The sequence below is a fragment of the Myotis nattereri genome, assembly GCF_964212035.1.
Source record: "Myotis nattereri genome assembly, chromosome: 13".
Taxonomy (NCBI): Eukaryota; Metazoa; Chordata; class Mammalia; order Chiroptera; family Vespertilionidae; genus Myotis; species Myotis nattereri.
This window is the reverse complement of record NC_138088.1, coordinates 15,972,348-15,979,150: the sequence shown is the minus strand read 5'-3', so window position 1 is coordinate 15,979,150 and position 6,803 is coordinate 15,972,348.

Below are 6,803 nucleotides of genomic sequence, written 5' to 3'. Positions count from 1 at the left end.
TGAGTAGATACACAAGTCTTTCAACTTTTCTGTATATTTGAAAATTGTTGTAATAAAACATTGGGAAAATAGGAAATAAACCCCACAAATGAACAAATGCCATAGAAGTTCAGAGGCGGTAGAATGACTGTGTAGCTGGTGAGTCAGAACAAACTGTGGTGGGAGTACATTTCAGATGGGATTTAAAAGGATTCAGAGGACTTAGCTCAAAACGATGGAGTCGGTGGCATTCTAGGTGGGAGGAGTGGCACAGGCAGAGGCAGTGACACCAACTGCCTGGGGGTTGGGACTAGTCTGTGAGTCGACTTAGCACAGGTGGCAAGCGGGAAGCATGGCTGACATGGCAGGCAGCGGAGGGTCATGGGCCCTCTTCCTTTTATCAGGGACCTTGTCCCGTGAGCGAATGGGAGCCACTGAAGTTTCCTGAGCAGGAGCTTCTCTGCATTTCCCCATCACTTTGGGCTGAGCTTTCCCACAGATGGGGGCGTGCGCTTCTTCAAGGAACAATGCCACGTTTCACCAGTGCTGTTACAGGTGACTAGACGATAAATAGCTGTATCTCAGAATCTGCATCAGCCCAGAATCACGCCACTGGATTGTCAATTGAAAGGAACTGCATGGCGCTTGCACTTCATTTGTGTCCTGTTAAAGTCTAACTCCACTATTGGTTTTAATCATCACATACAGGGTGTCCCCCCAAAATGCATACACGCTTTAGCAGCTGACAGCGCCATTGGTGTTTCTTCCTTTTCAGATTTAACCCATTGGAATGAATAAGTGTTTATACATTTTTGGGGACACCCTGTATTAAATACTAAATCAGAAGGGAGTCCACCCTGCATGTGATCTGGAGAGCTTTAAATGCTCCTCCTTCTCCCTGGTCACCGCTGGGGTTTGACAGTCTAGAGCCGTGGTTTTCATGCTTCCTGTTCCGAAGAACGACAGCTCAAAGTTGCACGCGCACAGCCAGGCGCATTGTCCTTTATGCATAATTTGAGGGATTTTTCACTCGTACTGGCTTGATTTTTGAATCCAGTTGATCCTAGGATGCCTCCCACCCCCAGCCATGGGTCCCAACTCCCCCAAATACAGTTTAAGTCCCTGAATTCATCTGTGCTCTTCTTAGCTTTCACCCCAATGCAGTCTGTGCTTCCTTCTCCCTGGGTTGTCCTCCTGCCGCCCTTCCTGCCACCCAGTCCCACGGTGCCTCTAGAACCCCGTTCTATTGTAAACAAACTACCCCGCGTTTCACCACTGAATGCTCTTCCACTCTCCTCACCTTCGCAACAGCTACCTTCCCCTGTGGATATGGGATCCCAGGGAAGACTGGTCATTCTCCACGGCCTCCCCAACACCGAGGCTGGACCTGGGAATGGGAAGGGTGGCTGCTTTCACTCCTCCACGCTCCTATAAAGTCACTTCCTCTGAGGTTCATGCCATCCGTTCTACCATCCTCTGCTTCAGGGGTGGGGAGTGTCTGGCCCACGGGTTGTATAAAGCCCATAAAATCATTTGGTCTGGGCCTGCCCAGGCACTAGGGGTGAATTCGTTAAATGTTTGACCCCATATAGCAGGCTAATTTTTAAGTTGATTATTTTGTGTGGCTCCCGAATGAGGTTATAAATATCCAAATGGCCCTTGGCAGGAAAAAGGTTCCCCAGTCCTTGTTGTCCTCCTTTATGACTAGCTTCCTGGTCACTCCTGTTCCCTGGGGACTTTGGCACCTGACTCACAGTCTTCCTGTCTACCTGTTATCCTAGTGACTGCAGGATCCCTGGAAACAACCAGGGCCTGTCCCACCAATGTGCGTGCAGGAGGCTGCTGCAACACCCTGGCCCCACCTGTCGTCCCTGAGCATTTCAATTCCAGTGAACTTCACTTCGCCTCCACCCTTCCATGGTTACTCACCACCCAGAATGCTCCACTGCTAAATCTTACATCCCAGAACCCCACATTCTAACCATAACCATGGCTTACAGTCCCCTCGCTCTCATCTCATCTGAATGTTTGTTTCATTTGCATGAAGATTCCCAGGCCCCAGATCCAGTATTGCCCTTAGACCTGGGGAAGAGGGCCCCACTTTAACTCTTCTCAGACTTTGCCTATTCCTACAGGGTGAGGAGTCTGCAGGGCCAAGGGAGCCTACACTCCAAGGCCCATGCCCACCTCTCCATATCTGGATGTAGAAGATCTGTCTCCCCTTTTGAAGCAGTTCTTAAGTATATATATTTATACTAGAGGCCCAGTGCATGCATTCATGCACCGGTGGGGTCCCTTGGCCTGGCCTGTGCCCTCTCGCAATCCGGGACCCCTTGGGGGATGTCAGAGAGCTGGTTTCGACCTGATCGCCGCAGGCCAGGCCGAGGGACCCCATCGGAGCATGAATCCGTGCACCAGGCCTCTAGTATGCATATAAGATCTTTGGTTAATCTCTTCCCGTCCTCCCCCCTCTCCCCTTCCCTCTGAGATTCATCAGTCTGTTCCATGTTCCATGTTCCATGTCTGTGCATTGAGCGTCTGCCCCCTGGTGGTCAGTACGCATCATAGCTACTGGTCACATGGTCACTTAGGCTTTTATATATATGTTGTGCAGGAGGCAGCCAATTGATGATTCTTTCTCCTCATTGATATTTCTATCTCTCTCTCCCTCTCCCTTCCTCTCTGAGATCAATTTTTTTTAAAAGAAACTACACCTGAGAAGCCTCTTGCTGATGCTATAAAGGCTGGAGATTTTGGGAGAGAGTTAGTGTATTTTGGGAGAAATGTAAATAATGTGACTAGAGAGCACCGACTGTGGTGATTTAAAATATATCCACAAATTCTTTGACACTCCTTTCAAAAGGCAGAGCCTAATTCCTCTCCTCTCGAATGTGGGCTGGTTTTAGTAACTCACTTCTTACCCGTAGAATGAGGCAGAAATGCTTTCTGAGGCTGGAACATAGGAGACATTATGGCTTCAGTCTCTCTCCGGGTCACCTGGTCTGGGAGAAGCCAGCTGCCATGTCCTGAGGACCCTCCAGCAGCCCTCTGGGGAGAGCCACGCGGTGAGGAACTGCAGCTCCTTGCCAGGAGCCATGTCGGGGAGCCACCTTGGATGTGGACCCTTCAGCACAGGTGACTGACCCTCCAGAAGACTACAACCTCGGCCAACATCTTGACTGCAGCCTCGTGGGAGGCCCTGGGCCAGAGTACTCAGCTAAGCCACACCCTAATTTTTGGGCCCACAGAAACTTTCAGATAATAAAATATTTGTTGTTTTAAGCTATTAACTAACAGTGACTAATACACTGTCATGGCCTCACTTGACCGCTCCTCAGGATGTGACGCTGTTGACACCCTCCTCCACCCACTGCGCTGCCCCTTGGCTTCCAGGAAAGTACTTCCTCCTGAGCTCTCTTTCAGCCTGGGGCCCGTCCGTCAGTTTTCTTCCTTAGCTCCTCTGCTGCCTGCCCCTAAAACACCAATGCTCCTAAGGCTTCTACTCTTGTTTTCCTACCCCATCTCCATCGACTTCAATCAGACCCATTCGTCATAATTAAAACTAAAATTTTTATGCCAGTGTCTCCTACCCAGACCTTTCTCTTAGGTGTTATAACTGCCTATTGGACAACTCCATTTAGATTTGGTCCTGGCCCCTCATACTTACCTGAAATGGAATCATCCTCTTGACCCCACACCTGTTCCTCTTCTGGTGGCCCTTCCCACAGTGAGTGGAACCTTTGTCCTCCCAGTAGCTCAAGTTAAAAATGTTGCTAAAAATACCCCCACAAAAACAAAAACAAAACAACAAAAAAAGAAAGAAAACCAAATAAGCAAACAAAAAACAAAAGAGAAAATGTTGCTCCCAGCCATCCCAGACTCCCCCTCACTTGCTATTTTCAGGACCTTCAGGATTTGACTCCAGTCAACATCTTTAGACTAATCTCTCAACTTTTTCTATAGGTTTTTCCATCTTAATCACTCGTGGTTTCCAAATGATTCTTGCCACTTCAAGCTCTGCACATGCCTTTTTCTAGGATGTTGCCTTTCCATCCTTGACCTATTGCCTTTTTCGTTTTGTCAAGTCCTTCTTTCAAACGGTAGTGTCTCCTCATTCTGATTGTGCCTACATTTAGCATTGTACTGGCAACTCATGAATTCCCCAGCCTTTGCTGGTGGACAATTCTCCATGGTGTTTCTGCAGGTCTTGTCAGTTTTGATCTCAGACTGTCTTAGGAGCTAGGGGCAGTGTCTCCTCTGGGGCAAAGGGCAGATTTTATTTCCTGACAAGTATACGACTGTCTCCCTCTGAGTCACAGGCTGGCCTGCATCCCCCTTGTGGGACGCAGAGGACAAGGGGAGCTGCTTTGAACATGAAGCTTATGCTCTCTGCTAGTAATACAGTCACTGGTGCCACTAGTAATACAGTCCTTTGTCTCTGACCTTCCAGTCTCATATCTTCTGCCAGAAAATCTATGAGCCTGTGAAACCACGGCAGGCTTCCTTGCTAGCTTGCAAGCAGGGTAAAATCTTAGGCCCTTCCAAGTGCTTGACACCACACAGTTGAGTGTAAGTGCCTTGAGAGCAGGAACTGCATCTGAATGGACTTTGCTTCCCCTGTGGGTGATGCAGATAATGCTGCATTGGTCTAAGGGCTTTGGAGATATTATATATATATGCACACATATATATTCCAACTTTGAAATAAATTGCCATGATTCTTTTCCTGGTTATTAGGAATTATGTAATTATGTACATTCCTTGGGTTTGTAGAGGGTGAAGCCTCAGATCAGTGTTCTGTGGCAAAGTGAACTTCTCTGGGGTTTAAAAATGCTACAGATAGCCCAGCCGGCATGGCTCTGGTTGAGCATCAACCTATGAACCAGGAGGTCATGGTTTGATTCCTGGTCAGGGCACATGCCCATGTTGCAGGCTCGATCTGTACAGGAGACAGATCAATGAATGATTCCCTCTCATTGCTGATGTTTCTATCTCTTTCTCTCCCTTCCTCTCTGAAATGAATAAAAAATATACGTATAAAAAATGCTACAGATACAGTAGTCCCCCCTGTTGACTAAGAACTTCCAAACCTGTAGTGAATTTCTATGAATTTATTTGAGCAAAAACTGATGACAATGACTAGGAAGCAAGACCTCAAAAGCTCTGGAGAATAACAGTTTTGCAGTCTCTTTTAGGTATTTGAAGTTAAGGAGAATTTAATAAATTTTTTAATATATATTTTTATTGATTTCAGAGATGGGAGACAGAAACATCAATAATGGGAGAGAATGATTGCTTGGCTGCCTCCTGCACGCCCCCTACTGGGGGTCGGGCCCACAATCCAGGCATGTGCCCTTGACTGGAATGGAACCTGGGACCCTTCAGTCTGCAGGGCGACACTCAAGGATAGAATTTAAGAAAGATGACATGAAGGTGGGAGAAAGTAAGGCGGGGATTGGGTTACCGGCGAGTTCATCTCTTGAAGGCGGTTACTTCTCTTGAGGATTATTGCTTCGGTCATTGCACAGGTGTGGTAACCTAGATGTGCGAGAACAATGGACAAGGCTTGCCGAGGCAAAGATAAACCGTTTCCTCGGGAATTTATGATCAGATCACCCTGCGAGGTCACTTCCCAGAGAACCCCTTTCTCTCCCTTCCTCTCTGAAATGAATAAAAAATATACGTATAAAAAATGCTACAGATACAGTAGTCCCCCCTGTTGACTAAGAACTTCCAAACCTGTAGTGAATTTCTATGAATTTATTTGAGCAAAAACTGATGACAATGACTAGGAAGCAAGACCTCAAAAGCTCTGGAGAATAACAGTTTTGCAGTCTCTTTTAGGTATTTGAAGTTAAGGAGAATTTAATAAATTTTTTAATATATATTTTTGGGAGAATATATATTATATTCCTCCACACCCCGTACCCCCAGGGGATACGTTCCAAGGCCCCCGGTGGACGCCTGGAGCCACAGGAAGCACTGGGCCCCACAGACATTTTTATCGCATACAGACGCCCATTTTACAGCTTCTCTTCGGCATAACCGAGTTGCCAGCATCACTCTTGTAGTGCTTTGGGGTCATTATTAAGTAGAATAAGGGCGAGTTGAATACCAGCACTGCTCTGCCCTGGCAGTCTATCTGGTAACCAAGAACCTAAGCATGACCAGGCAGGAAGAGAGGATGCACACCCAGGGTGGGGGTGAGCGAGGAAGGAGCCTGATTTCATCATCGCACTTAGAACAGCACACAGTTTAAAACACGTTCATTCCTGGGACTTTCCATTTAGTATTTTCGGATCGCACTGGACCACAGGTAACTGAACCCGGAGAGCCAAGCCGCCGATAAGGGGGGCACCTGAGTTCGCAGTGTGAGTCCTCCTGCAGGTGGTGGGGGCGGTTCGATGGGAGGTTCATCTCTGCTGTTGGCCTCAGCGTAGCATCCAACACCGGCCAGGCCCATTCAGACCCACCTGTCGGAGCCTGACCGAGAATTAGGACCCCCGGTGCCCGCACCCTAACCCTTTACCTGGGTAATCCCTACCCTGACAGGCCGGGCGGCGGGCGGGCTCGCGAGGGCGGGAACCCGCCCTGGCCGCTGCCACGGTTTGGATGGCGGAACCCCGGCGGCATGAGCAGCGGTGGCTTTCAGGCCGGAGGAAAAGGAGGAGGAAATGGGGGATCTTTCCTGGGCCACGGCTGAATGGCTATTAGAAACCACTGCACCTCGGGGCAAGGAGGGGACATGGGAGGCATCTGTAACACTGTCAACAGTAAATAAAATGGAAACCACTTCGTCTCCTGTGAAGTCGTCATTGTGTAGA